Raw genomic sequence first — 15,123 nt, 5'->3', positions numbered from 1 at the left:
AGTGTTCTTGTTGGGAATTCACTAGCTTTTGGTGTGAGCACTCTGCATCATTTTGGATGCAATTTACATTAAAATGAAATACATGAAATGTACTTAAAACGTAAAAAATAAAAACAAGATATATATTACAATAACCAATAATGTCATACATGAACAAACATACAATATACAAGGTTGCATGGGGATGGGGGTACTTGGGGTACTTAGGGTACGGGTACAGGTATGGGTACAACTATTTTTTATAATAGGGGACAAGGGTACTTGGGTATGTCAAACTTTATTTTTAATTATACTTTTATATTTATAGAAAACCTTAATTTATGTGTCATGACAATGATTTTTCAAATCAAGAACAGTGTTAAAGTTTGCAAATGTAATGTATTGTTTTCAGTTTCAGATTTGGTATATGTTTGTAATAATAATTTATGATAAATATTTAGATGCATAACATAGAAGGTAGACTTTAAACATGAACAAGAATATCATAAATCATATGACAATGACATATTGCAAATGATAATTTTTTAGCTTTAACACTGATAAAGTTTATTGTTGATCAGTATTGTATCAAAGTTTCAAACTGATTAGGTATTGAATTACGCTTGATAAATAAATAACAGAGAAGGAAAACTTTAAACATGAATAAGATCATAAATCATATGACAATGACATATTGGAAATGATAAACTTATGCTTGAACAGTGATAAATTTTATTGTTAATCAATATTCTATCAAAGTTTTGAACTACTTAGGTATTGAATTAAGTTTGATAAACAATGAGCTGATACACAAACAAAAAACTAAAAAATAATAATTAGAAATCTCAATCAAGGTCCTTAGCTGTGATGCTCTCTATTGAGAACCCAGTACTTGGGATAGGTGTACCTGGTACTTGGGTATGTAGGTATGAGTACCAGGGGTGTGGGTACAAGTACCCATGCAACCTCATAATGTATTATGATAACCAATGATGTCATACATGAATAAATATATAATATATTATGATAACCAATAATGTCATACATGAATGAGCATATAATATATTATGATAACCAATAATTTCATACATGAGCAAACATATAATATGTTATGATAACCAATAATGTCATACATGAACAAACATATAATATAAAATGATAACCAATAATGTCATAGATTAACAAACAAATAATATATTATGATAACCAATTATGTCGTACATGAACAAACATATCATATATTAACCAATAATGTCATAAGTCTAATAATGTCATGCATCAACTATATGTCATACATCAAATATAAAATGTCATATATACATCAAATGTATATTGAATATGTCAACTGACATAAAATCCAACATATATGTCCACTGATGCCTATACATGTGTGTCTATCAACTATATCTTCTCCTTCCCATGAGGGGAAGGAAACAAATCCCTAATGGTCTTCGATCATCGTGTGGAGGGGGATGATGGGAATGATGGGGTCTTCCTCACGCACTCACTCATCCTCTTATTTAGGCTCTTCTCTAACTTGAGCTGATACAAAAAAAAGTAGATATAAATCAATAATTATTATACGTTGAAATAAAATATATGTACACACAAAATTAATTATTTTCTTACCGCCATCAAATAGTCACTCTGCATGTCCACCTTAAAGGCTCACAAACGATTAGGTGTAACAAGGCTCTACAACAATTCAATCAATATAATCACTTATAAATAACATTAGAAATTTTGATACTAACTATTATAAACAACAACTAAAACCAAGAAAATTCTTTCATACCTTAGTCAATGGCTTTGAACTAGTCATCACTGCAGCAACTCCACGATTGATGGACTGCCAAAGATGAGGAGGAGTCTCAAATGTCAAGAGTTGCATGTCATACAATACATGTTACATGTTACATGTAACATGAAACATGAAACAAACATAAACAAATGAATTAAATTAATAAGAAATAAATGTACCTCTACAAAGCTCATATCACACCTAGGCTCGAAGTCCCTAGTGAATGGTGATGGTCCAGTAGAGAACTGATGCACATGCATGAATTTTTTGTCAATCCTCCATATGATTACTTAATAAATGTATGTATTGATTTAAATGATTAAATTGATACATACCTCTAGACTCGTCGATAGGACAAAAAATGGGGCCAAGGGATCTCTACTAGGGCCACCAACACTCTGACCCTAAATTTTAAACAATGTCAATACATACTAATTAATTAGTCATCCACTATACATATGAAATGTGATCAAATTAGTTTATTATAATTTTAATTTACTTGTGTGTCAATGCCAAATGTATCATTCAGGAACTAATCAATAACTAGCCCATCATCCATACTATCTCCAATATGATTGCCAAATGTGCATAAGAATCTGCATGATGTGCACATTCAACTGTGATGCACAGAAGGCTCCTCCTCAACTAATGGACTTATGCAATGAATGAGGGTCTACATCAAAGCATAATAGTCCCTAGAGTGTTGGTCTCTACATGTTCCTTCACAACTGAAGGAATAATCACATGCTCACCTTATGGCTTGACAACAGGTGCCCTAACTACATTAGGGTCATGACGTGCCCCCGATCTCTCAAATGATGATCCTCCACCTCTACCCTAAGATTCTAATATATCAAAATAATTGGGGACCTCCCCAAGGAAAAATTCATAATACAATTTCCTTAAGAAATACATTGGGACCTCATGATTATTATAGGAAGGGACATCAAAGACCATCCACATCTATCCCAAAAATTATTTCTAATGCCATCGTGTATGCACCAATGGATGGGGAACCATTTAGTTGTCTCTCTAACAGTATTGTGTTCACCAGGCTTTCTAAACAATGAACAAATGCTACCTTTTAGTATATCTTTTTTTTTTTTTACATCTTGATATGATAATTTTTTTGCATAATCTCTATTTTTTACATCTTGATATGATAATTTGTTCGGATCTTGTGCAGGGTTTTAGTTTTGATCTTTTTGGGGATTTGTCGGTTCATTATTCACATTTCCTGATAAGAAACCAATTGCAATCTAAATAAATAAACAAATTTAAAGAAAAATTGAAAAAAAAGCCTACAAAACAATGCAAAAACATATAAAATAAGGGTAGAAAACATAAGGTGTGATCTCAATCTCGAACTTCGGCAATAAGGAGGCATTTTGAGGAGACGGATGGCAAAAATCTTCAATTCCTTCAACTTGTGTACGGGCTATGAGGAGGAAATCTTGAAAAATGAAGTTAAAAATGAAATGGGCTATAGGTTTGCAACCCATTTATATTAAAAAAAAAAATTTACTAAGCATGTATGCGCTATAGCACGTGCACACTTTGTAAAACTAGAAAAAAAAAAGGTGTCATCTTTTTGCACCAAAACTTGGTGCACTTACCCTAATGACTATTTTTTATCTAGTGATTAAAAATACTTTCTTCAACCGATTGAAATTGATTATTTTTGAAATTTGTCATACAGTTACTATTTTATATAGTATAGATGCATAGTTTTTAATTTATGAGTTCAAAATTTAATTTTCAACTATTTTATTGGCCAAAAAAATTTGGGTCTTATACACGAATTTATCAGAAGCATTATTTATGTGCAATTTTGTTAGATTTTATATTCTTAAAAATGTGTAATTTTTCTAATGAATATAAAATTCTACTATATATGAATCTATAATTTATAGGGAATATTGGACTCTATAATTAGATTTTTTTCCAAAGATTTTTGAACAATATTTCATCCTTAAAAGTCTCATACAAATAGAAAATCCACTTATATAATCTTCATCAAACTTAGATATACAACAACTCTAGAAAACCACCAATAATATTGAAATTTCCATTATTATTTTGTAATGTTTACTTATATTGTACAAAGTGCATTCAAGAATGAGCAATATTTCTTATGATCAATGCATCTTTAACTGAGAAATTTTTTAATTGTCGGCCCCTTTTCTCCCACCATTTTATCCAATGTGAATAACACACCTTTTTCCCAACAATAAGAAATAATAAAATCTAGTATACTTCTTTGAGTTTTATAAAACATTAATTTAATCAAACATAATATATATCAATTGATATAAATAGATAATTTTAAAATAGTTTGACCAAAGAACAATATTATCTTGCACTCTATAATTAGAATTTTTTTCACGTATTTTCTAATAATTTTCACCCTTAAAAGTCTTATAAAAATAGCACAAATAAAATGTTCACTTATATAATCTTCATCAAACCTTGAATATACAACTCAAACACACTATTAATATCAAAAATTCTACAATTATTTTCTTATATATACTTATATCATACAAAATTTATTCAAGAATGGCTAATACTCCTTTGATGGAAGCATTTTTAAATTCCTTAATTATATTCTATATTTAAATATTGCATTATGATTGAAAATCTTTTTAAATGTCCCACCCCTTCTCTCCCATCATTGTCAAGATGAATAGCATGTTTTTCTCAAAAATAAGAAATCATTAAATACATTAATCAATTGTCCAAATAGTTTGGTGAATTTTACAATACGATTGAGCACAAATCATAATATTAATATTAATATATTTTAAACTTAAATTAAATATAATTAATAAATAATTACATTTACACATAAAATTAAAAATAGTATTAACTATATTTAACTATAGGCAAGTACTAAGCTACTACGTAGCACTTGTTATATATAATAAAAACAAACAAAAAAGTTTTTCCTTCCTCATGGATTGCATATGATAGCCTTTTCCTTTGAAAATAATGCAATTTTGCATTTAAGAATAAAGTTTTTAATATAATTTTTATGACTATTTTAATTCAATTTGAACTTATTTTATTGTATAGAAAGTGCCATTTTATAACACCTCTTTCCAAGGAAAATATCGAGTCTTTAGTAGGGAAGCAATTCTAAACAAAATTGTGGGGGTTTTTTTTTTGTAAAAAGAAAACAAATGATTGTTAAAATTATTATTTTTTATTAAACCCAATTTGATGTTCCCACACCTTTGAAACGATTATTCATATTCTTTGTTTTGGAAATAAAATAATGAAGAAAGATAGACGCCAAACAACAAACAAATATGATAAAAGTAAATTGATTGTGTTAAAACTTCAATTTTTATATGTGTTAAAATTTTACCCAGATACATTTTATCAATGAAAAAAATTGAACCCTGTAGATGTGCATATAAATTCAATTTTGCTTGCCCAGAAAGAAATAAATTCAATTTATTCTGATCCCTCACTTGATTCAATCCACAACTAAGATGCAAATAGATTGGTCTTGCCTAATGGAAAAATAAATATACTATAATTCTTCATAGTTGTTCAAATTGGTTTACTGTGTATACATACTCAATTACTTAACATAAAGAAGTTTACCTAAACTCACTTTAACAAAACCAAATCTCATTGAATTTCATTAAGAATGCCAATATGCATGTATTGTAGTAGCACAGACAAATTGAGGAGATTAATTTTTACAAAGGAAAGCTTATCAAGAATTACTCTAGCATATTATAAAAAATCGATAAATAGTTTAACACAAACATAATTTAACTTTTGCAGGAATTGACTAAATGAAATTATGTTAGCACACACAAATGGAACTAGATTTCCTCCCACAAGAATGAATTCATTTGAAATCACTCCAAAGCAAGCACATCAAACTAAATTTATTTCAAAAAATAGAACAAAAAACTCACCACATAGAGTAGCAAATGTAGAGGGAGTTAAGCCCTTCGAACCATATCCATTACCATCATTGTAGAATCTTTTGTTCAGAATGGGAAAATGAACAAATTGGAAGGACCAAATAGTCACGCCAATTTAAAAATATGACAAGCTAAAAATTCTAGACATGTAAAATGAAGGCAAGCTAAAAATTCTCAAGATGGAAAATGGAAAAATAAGATAACCCTGCGGAGGAGGAAAAATTAAAAGAAACAAATATAGTAGTAAGAATAGAAATATTTCCTCTCATTCGGGTGAGAATTTTTCAGTGAAAATTCAAAAAACTAGCCAATGGGGTTGATAATTTACAATCAAAAATTAGCAAAAACTGGGAGTAAAGCTCCCACATATAAGCATATTGACTTAATTACTTACTTACTTTCTAATTAACTAACTAACTCATTATATATATAAGGTGGTAGAAACAAGTTGTTTCAAGCTCTGTAACTCTTGCTCCTTGTTTTATCGCTCTTGGGTTTTCCAATTTTACCATGGTCCCTTCTAGGGAGGACTCATCATCTCCCCCTCTCAAACCTCCCCTAGGTAAATTCCTCATATCACTAAAATCTTTGTGGACTCTATCCTAGGGTATGAAAATGGTTCTGAGTCGTTGATTTCAATTCCCCCAAGGCTAGCTGGAAAGACGCACTTGTGGGGGGCTCAGATTATGCTTAAATCATTGCTTGTGGATTTTATAGCTACTAAGGAGGGAACATAAATTGCCCTACTAGACTCAATTTTTAACTAGACTATGGCTTATTTGAAACTTGTTTTTGATTAGATAAATAGGTTTTATAGGGACCCTGAAACCCAAGATTCAAAACATAAACAAGGTTGATAATAAGGATTAAAAGCCCAGCCAAAAAAGAACAAGTCTGAAGGCTAATAATAAGCACTAGGCCCAGCCGAACAACAAAGGCCACACTGTTATATTAAAAATGAAATAGGCAAAAGCCAGGACAAAAAGCCAGACAAAAAAGGAATAGCTAGAAACAAAAGGATAGAAAAGAGCTAATCCTCATTCTTTCTTTCCAGCTCCTGAATGACCTAGGTAGCCTCATAGGCCATCTGGTTCTCCTCAACCTCCTGCTGATGAGTCATGTGTACATCCTAGTCTAGACAAGTGTAAGTGATACCCGTGGCAGTTTCATCATCAAATCTGGCTTTTCCCCTATCTTTTCCTTCCTCATCTCCCTGCATTCCTCTAACTTTAAGCAAATCAATTAATGACAGGATATTTTCATTTATCAAGTTGAGCAATGAGATCATCTGGCTCGACAGATTGTGGTTGTAATTTTCCAGGTTAAGAATCCTCCTTTTCGCTAGGCTAATTCTATCATCCTAGTCTGTCCCTTTCTCAAGACTCGTCAGATTCCTGGCTCCTTCTATTTGACCCACCTTCTCCTTAACCTCCTCTAGCTCATGAAAAAGCCACTTGATTGACCTAAAATTGTCAATCATGCTATTGTGGGCGTTGTTCAAAAGGTTCATCCTAGTTTCCCTAGCATTATTAGAGATTGCCAAAATTGCAAGGTTAATTAGCTGTTCAAGCTGCGACTCCTCCTAGTTCTCCACCAGAATCTAGAGATTCATCACTTCTCTTAAAATACCCATTTTCGTTGTCCTCACATTAAAATTCCTCCAGGATTTCATCTTATCTTTGGCCAACACTTCCCCCCCTCATCTCCAATACTATCCTTTTTCTACTCATCTAGATGGGCTTGAGGATGGATAGGGGAGAGAGGCAGCGAAGACATATCTGGTTCCCACTGTGACCTCTCATCCTCCAATCCCACCCATTTGTGTTTCTTCCCACCCTAGTCTTACTTTTTTTCCTCCTTCTCCTTATCCTCATCTTCAGTCTCCATGTCCTCCTCTTCATCACTGTAGTCCTTCTCATCATTCCCAAGAATCTTCTGACCATGACCCCTAGGGCTTTTTCTACTAGGGGTAATGGGAGAGGGTAACTTCTTATCATGTGGCGTAACTTTTTTACCAGAGAAATTTAACCCCCCTTCCTCAGAGCTAATGCTCTGAATATCATCAGAGTTAGAGGAGTAGCTTGAGCTACCATTTTCCTCTTTCCTAGCTTGTGAGCTAATGTTACTTATTGTCTAAGCCTTAAAGTGCTCATAGATAAGCAATAACATCCCCTCATGCAAAGCGGGGTTAACAGTGAGCTTCTTTTTTAAGCTAGACACCATCGTGCACATGGAAGTCAACAAATAGAAAGGAAATGAAACTTTACTATCATGCTGAAAATGATTCAAAAGAATGAAATGGTGGGTGCAAACATGATCAAACCTAGGGTCAAGAGTAATGTACTTGATGGCGATGTGCAGAACATACCTCCATAGTTTCATTATGGAATCTAGATCATAGAACGTATCACTATTTTTTAGGGCATTCAGCTCCTTAGTGTTCTCAATGAAGTCCTTCACTACTTTGGCCAAGAGCTTTTTGTCCCTAAAGAACTTAAAACCCTCCATCAAAATCTTAGTAATAGTCAAAATCACCTCCTCCATTATCATAAATGAAACCCCATTCACCTTGACTCTACCATCCTTCCATGAGATGACCATGTTGTCAGTCACATTTTGATCAAAACCATGTAGCTTCATGATATATCTTGCAATCTCGCCCTGTTCCAGCTTCTCCCACACTTTGTCCCTACTTCTCAATTTTTCCATATTTCCCACCGGTTCTTTTTTGCACCTTTCACCCACCATTCTAGCACTTTGCACTCCCTCAATTCTCATAAGCATAGCACACTATAACTTCACCACCTAATGGGGACCTCTATGTTTAATAAAAAGGCCGAAGAAATTAACCTTATAGTTACACAAGTTGCATATGCAAAAAATGACCCATAAAGTGTATCAAATAAATTGTAATAAATTCCACCTCTTGCACTTTCCAATACAACCTTTATGGATTGTACGCTTTCCACAAAAACCATTCCTAGTCATAATTACAAATTGATCTCCTTCATACTCCCTTGGATCTTATCCAGCTCGATCAAGCTCTTAACATCCACCAGAAAACTCATTCTCAGTTGCTAGGTCATCTTTTGGTCAGATTCAACTCCTTTATTGGCGAACCAATCTACCACCAAGTTTGCTTCCTGAAAAATGTGAGTGACATGGACTCTATTAAATTTAGGAAGAGTCTCACGTGTCTCTTCAATTAGATTTGAAATTGACCATGAATAATGAGAATTTCCATTAATACATTTAATAATGTTATTTGAATCCCCTTCAAGCCAGAGATTAGTAACTCCAACTTCAAAAGCCAGTTTCACCATGTGGTAAGCAACACATGCTTCCGCAAAGTGATTAGTTTGGAAGCCCAGCTGAAGAGAGAAAGTTTCTACTCCCTCCCAAAATTTATTCCTTATTATGCCTCCACTTCTCAAGGAGCCAGGATTTCCCTTGGAGGCCCCATCAAAATTGGCTTTATGCCATCCTTCTGGGGGGAGAAACCACTTGGCTTCCTATCTTTTTAACATTCTATCTTTTCCCTTCTCAATTTTTCTACCACCTACTTTGATATCTCCCCCCTTCCTTACTAGGTAGTTTTCCTTTATATTTTTATAAATCTTCTTCTCAAGCACTATGGTCAACTCCTCTCTATGTCTAAAGATTCTATTGTTCCTCTCCTTCCATATGCTCCAGCAGTAGTGAGGTAAGATCCAGGTAGTTAATTCCTGCAAAATAGATAGATTGAACAAATTTTTCCATTGGCTGAAAAAATCTAGGAGATTATATGGCATGCACTAGCTAATTCCTAAGTCTTGGGTAAGGAAATCCCAGACCTCCCTTAAGTAGGAACAGTGAATGAATAAGTGATTGCCTATTTCTAGCTAATTCTTACATAAAATACATCTACTTGGAAAAATCTGTCCTCTTTTTATAAGGTTATCCTAAGTGAGGATTTCATTCTGTAGGGCCAGCCAATAAAATATAGTGATTTTTGGTATGAGGCTGGGGAGCCAAGCTCTTAACCATGGAGGCTTCTCTTTTAAGCTCCAAAGAGCCATATAATTTGAAGCAATAGAGTAGTTTCCATTGGAGTTGTCCCCCAGGTCATTTCATCCCTCTTATTGCTAAGAGCCATAGAATTTAACATTAACATGATTGGATTTAGATCTTTAGAGATTATAAACAGATCTTTCCAACCCTAGTCATTCCTATAGTTATTGACTTTCAACCCAAAATGTTGAATATAGTGATTCACCCAAACTTCATAGATAGGCTTGTTCATAAGTGGACCCTAAATAAGCCAACTATCAGACCAAAACTAGATATCCTCCCCAATCCCCAATTTCCAAGAAACTTTTACCTTAGCCAGGTTCTTGGCTTTCAGAAAACCATTCCAGATAGCAGATCCTCTAGGAATATCCTCACTAAAAGGGTGAACTAAATTGAAGGCATCTTAATATACTTGTTAACCAAAATGTCTCTCCATTCTCCAGTGTTGTTGAAGATGCACCATAATTGCTTTGCCAAAAGAGCCTTATTTAGATGAGTAAGCGTCCTTATACCAAGACCTCCATATTTCTTAGGGAGACAAACTTTGTCCCAAGCAAAAAGAGGATATCTTTTTTACCCTTCTACACTAGTCCATAAGAAATCCCTCTGTATTTTCTCCATCCTCTCAACAAATTTCACTGGAATCACAAAAAGACTTAAAGCATACACTAGCAAGTTCTAAAGGGTGGATTTAACTAGTTGGCATTTGCCAGCTTGACTAAGAGTGGCACTTTTCTAGCCTACTAACTTTTTGTTGAACTTGTCCATAATATTGTTCCAGAAGGAGTTAGGAGGAATCGTTCCCAAAGGAAACCCAAGGTAAGTAGAGGGAAACTTTCCGACTCCACAACCTAGAATCCTAGAAATGTTTCTCTGTCTATCCTCTAGGGTATTAATAAAGTATAAAGAGCTCTTATGCCAGTTAATAAGTTAACCTGACCCTTTGGAGTAGATATCTAGGACATCCTTCATAGCTTTTGCCTCCTTAACTAAAGCCTCCCCCCCCATGATAGTATCATTAACAAAAGGTTGATGCGAGAAAGGATCACTTTTAGAGGAAGGTTTTATCCCTTTGATTCTACCTTCCTTCTTTCTCTCAATAAGCCTTCCTATACATTCAGCCAGGATAATGAAGAGAATAGGTGAGAGAGGATCCCCTTGACGAAGACCTCTAGAAGATTTGAAAAAATCTGAAGGAGCTCCATTAACCAACATAGCAAGAGATGAAGTAGAAACAAGCTGAGATATCAACTTACAAACTTTTAAATCAAACCCAAAAGCCTTGAGCATCATATCAAGAAAAAACCAGTCAACTCGGTCATAGGCTTCAGAGAGGTCTAGTTTAAGCAACATCCCTTCGCATTTTCTAGCTTCCATAGAGTGAATCACTTCATGCACCATCATGACTGAGTCTAAAATCTGTTTTCCTGGGACAAAACTCATTTATTGTTGCGATATGATCAAAGGGAGGAGGTTGAGAAACCTAGATGTAAGCACCTTCGAAATAATCTTGTAAAAGGAATTGCATAAACTAATAGGTCTAAACTTGTCCAAAGAGTTAGTCTTAGGCACTTTGGGAATGAGAACCAAGAAAGTGGAATTAATCTCCTTAAGAATGCTCCTGGCTCCAAAGAATTCCTAAAATACCTTCACCACATCTTTCATCATCACCTGCCAATACATTTGAAAAAAGAAGGTTGGGAACCCATCTAGGCCTGGAGATTTATCAACACGCAAAGAAAATAGAGCTTCACGAACTTCAAGAGCAGTAGGAATAGCTCAAAGCATTAAATTATGGTGAGGTTGGATGATCTGAGGAATGCAAGCAACCATGTCTTCTTGGTCCACCTTAGATAGCAAAGGGTCTCAAGACAAGAGAGAGGAGAAGAAGGATACTGCTTCAGCTAATATTTCATTCTCCTTAGTCAGTAGATCTTGCCCTTTCTTGATACCAACAATTATGTTATTAGCTCTATTCTTGAGAGTGGTTAGATGAAAGAACTTTGAATTTTGATCTCCATCTTTAAGCCAATTAATCCTAGATCTTTGTCTCCATAACTTCTCCTCTTTGCTGATGATATTATGTAAGTCTATAAAAATAAACAACTCAGCCTCCCTATTAAGCTCATCATACCCATCTTGCTAAATAGAGGCTTGAATAGAAATAAGTTTATCAGACAAGTCATCTTTCTCAAGAAAGATATGGCCAAAATTAGATTTGTTCCAAACTTTAACCATCCTCTTAACATTACTCAATTTCCTAGCAACTCTAAACATAGCAGTGCCTTTCACATCTAATCCCCACCAATTTTTAACTTTATCCAAAAGATTAGGATGAGTGGTCCACATTTTTTCAAATCTAAAAGCGGGGTTCCTTCTAGGTCCTATAGGAACAACCGAGAGGGAGATAGGAGAATGGTCATAACCCACTCTAGGAAAAAGAGCTAACCTACAAGAGGAAGACTGCAGCCAATCAGGAGATATTAAAGCTCTATCCAATCTAACCTGGATACAATCCTGCCTAATATGTTTGTTTTACCAAGTAAAGGCTTTTCCCATTAGATCCAAATCCAAAAAAGCCACGCCATTGATGAAGCTAGAGAGATCTTGTTTACTTTCCCAGTCTAGAGTCAAACCACCCATCTTCTCCTCATCCACAAGAGGGGTTTTGAAATATCCCATAATGATACCTTTCTTTAAATTACTACTCTAGACCAGCTCTCCTACTTTAGTCTAGTAATTCTTTCTTTCTCTTTTATTTTTAGGAGCATATAAATCTAGCAAAAACCAATTTTCATTAGATTGAATATCATAAACTTTACAGAAAAGGATATTACCTTCATTAAAAATTGATTCAACTCTAAAATGCTTGTTATTAAACAGAGTCAATAGACCACCAGAAGCACCCTCTGAATCCGAGGCCTCCCCACTCATCAAGTTACTAAACTTAATTTTCCCGAGAAAATCCTTTTTCATCTTAGTTTCTTGGATCATCATAATATCAGGTCTCTGATCCCTGATCAAATTCCTAATAATTTCTTGTCTGTGGGCTCCATTGAGGCCCCTAATATTCCATGAAATAATCTTCATTTTCCATTCTTGGAACACTCCTGAAGAGTTCTCTGGCACCCATTTGCCAAACATCTTTTGGTCTCCTCCTCTTTGGTTTGCTTCTTTGTTCTTCTACCTCTTCTAGCCATTGTTCCCACATCTGGTTTACAACTACTTCTAGTCTCCACCAAAGAGGCTATAGAGGGTTCACTAACATATATCTTCCTAGGCTTAGAGGAAAGAGAAACTTCTCTTTCCAATTCAATGTCTAATGACCTAGATACTATAAGAGCATTCTTAAGAGTACTTGGAAGATCCTCCCAATCATCAAGAACCTTCTCCAAAACATCATTCTCCACTACTCTTTCATCTCCAACTCTAGAGGAAACAAGATTATCCTCTAGACCTTGATAGATAATTATATCCTTCTTTACTCTATCCTTTTCTTCTTCCTTGGAGGCCAAAACACACCCCCCTTCAGACTCTTTAGGGATCCCTTCTGAATCAGCCTCCAGCATAATCTGCTAAGGAGCTTCCTTGCATTCAATTACCATAGGATTAACCTGTTGCAATTCTATTGTCCCTTCCATGACCTGAGATTCCACTATCTCTTGAATGACATCTTGAATTTCTTTTGGGACATTTTCCTCTGGCAGTTCCTTTAGATCGACGGATCCATCATCATTTAAAGATTTTTGGGCTAGCTCCAAAATCTCAGTTTGGGTAATATGAGATATTGCAGTAGAAGATGATAGCTTTTGATTTCCGTCCTTCTTAACTTCTCTAGCCTTCTCACCAACCATTTTAGAACCAGCCTTCTAGCCTAAGATGGTGGTCTTCTTCTTCCAAACTTTCTTGTCCCTATTGAGATAAGAAGAAGAAAGAATCTTCTTCTTATCCATCTTTGCTTTTGGACATTGAAAAGCCTTATGTCCAGTCTTTAAACAATGAAAGCATCCAAAGGGTACATTCTCATAGTCCAACTGCTGAATATGAGTACTGAGTTTAGACTTGAAACACACTACTTCTAGCATATCATCCCCTTCCCTAACTCCTATACAGATCCTTGCATAGGTTAGTCTACTCTTAGAAGTAATGATAGGATCTATAGATAAAAGTTCTCCAAAAGAACTGGCCACACCCAAAAAAAAATCCTCATTCTAGAATTCCAAGGGCAGCTCGGGGAGTCTAACCCATACTAGAGCTTGCTGAAAAAAGGATTCATTTAAGTCTAATTTTGAAGACCATTTTTGCAACACCAGTGTTGCCTGTCTTGTGCTCTAGGGCCCTTCACACAGAATATTAGTCATGTCCTCATTATAGGTGAAGTCAAAAGAGAGAAACCCCTCGACCATCACAGTAACAATTACCTGACCTTTTAGATGCTATTTCTTCATGGTCAAGGACTGTACCACATTAATGTTTGGTCTCTGATCGATAAACTTCCCAACCAGTGTGGAGGCCATCAAAGCAATGCTATAATCAACTAATTTGTCTAGAATAGAAATCGTGCACGATCCCTTTTCCAGACTAGAAACAATCTTAACCAGAGGGAAAGATGACTTACCAGAGGGTTTGACACTGAAGAGCGAGGCTCATTTCACTAGAAGATTCCTTAGCCTGTCCACCTGGGGTTGCATTTTTGGCTTGTCTTGGACTCTGCCAACAGCACATGGGTCCCCATCCTCATTTTCTGCCTCTCCACACTCTACTTGAAACCCCTCCTTCATACCTAGTTTCTAATTTTTTTCTCCCTAAGGATTCTCGCCTGAGACCAAATTTAAAATTTGAACAAGTGCTTCAAGTCCACTCCCCTGTCTGCTCCCTCTCTCCATTGTGCATAAATCTGCTTATTTGAAACTTGTGTTTGGAAGTTCTTTTAATTTTTACCCCTCCCTTGATATGATTAGAAAATGGGTGTCATCCCATTGGAAGCTTAAAGGAAATTTAGTGGTTTTTGTCATGCTAAGAGGGCTCTTCCTCTTTAATTTTATAGCTCTAGAGGATTTGTCTTTTTCTCTCTCTAGCTTGTGGGTTTATGGAAAGCTCATTTGTACACTCGCTAAGTGGAAGTTTGGTTTTGACCCTTCAACAAAGCTCAATCAAATGACCCCTATTTGCATGAGATTATCAAGCCTTTCGCTAGAATTCTAGGATGAACAAATCTTCTATTGGATTGGTAGCTCCTTTGGAAACTATATTTTGGTGGATTTGGTAACTTTGTCCAAACCTCACTTGGTTTTTTCTAGGTTCTATGTCAATGTGACTATTAATAATACACTACCTAACTTTGCAGTG

This window comes from Cupressus sempervirens, chromosome 7 (assembly GCF_028749045.1).
Source record: "Cupressus sempervirens isolate cs-2001-9-10 chromosome 7, ASM2874904v1, whole genome shotgun sequence".
Taxonomy (NCBI): domain Eukaryota; kingdom Viridiplantae; phylum Streptophyta; class Pinopsida; order Cupressales; family Cupressaceae; genus Cupressus; species Cupressus sempervirens.
The sequence above is the reverse complement of the archived record's forward strand: the minus strand, read 5'-3'. Positions refer to the sequence as shown.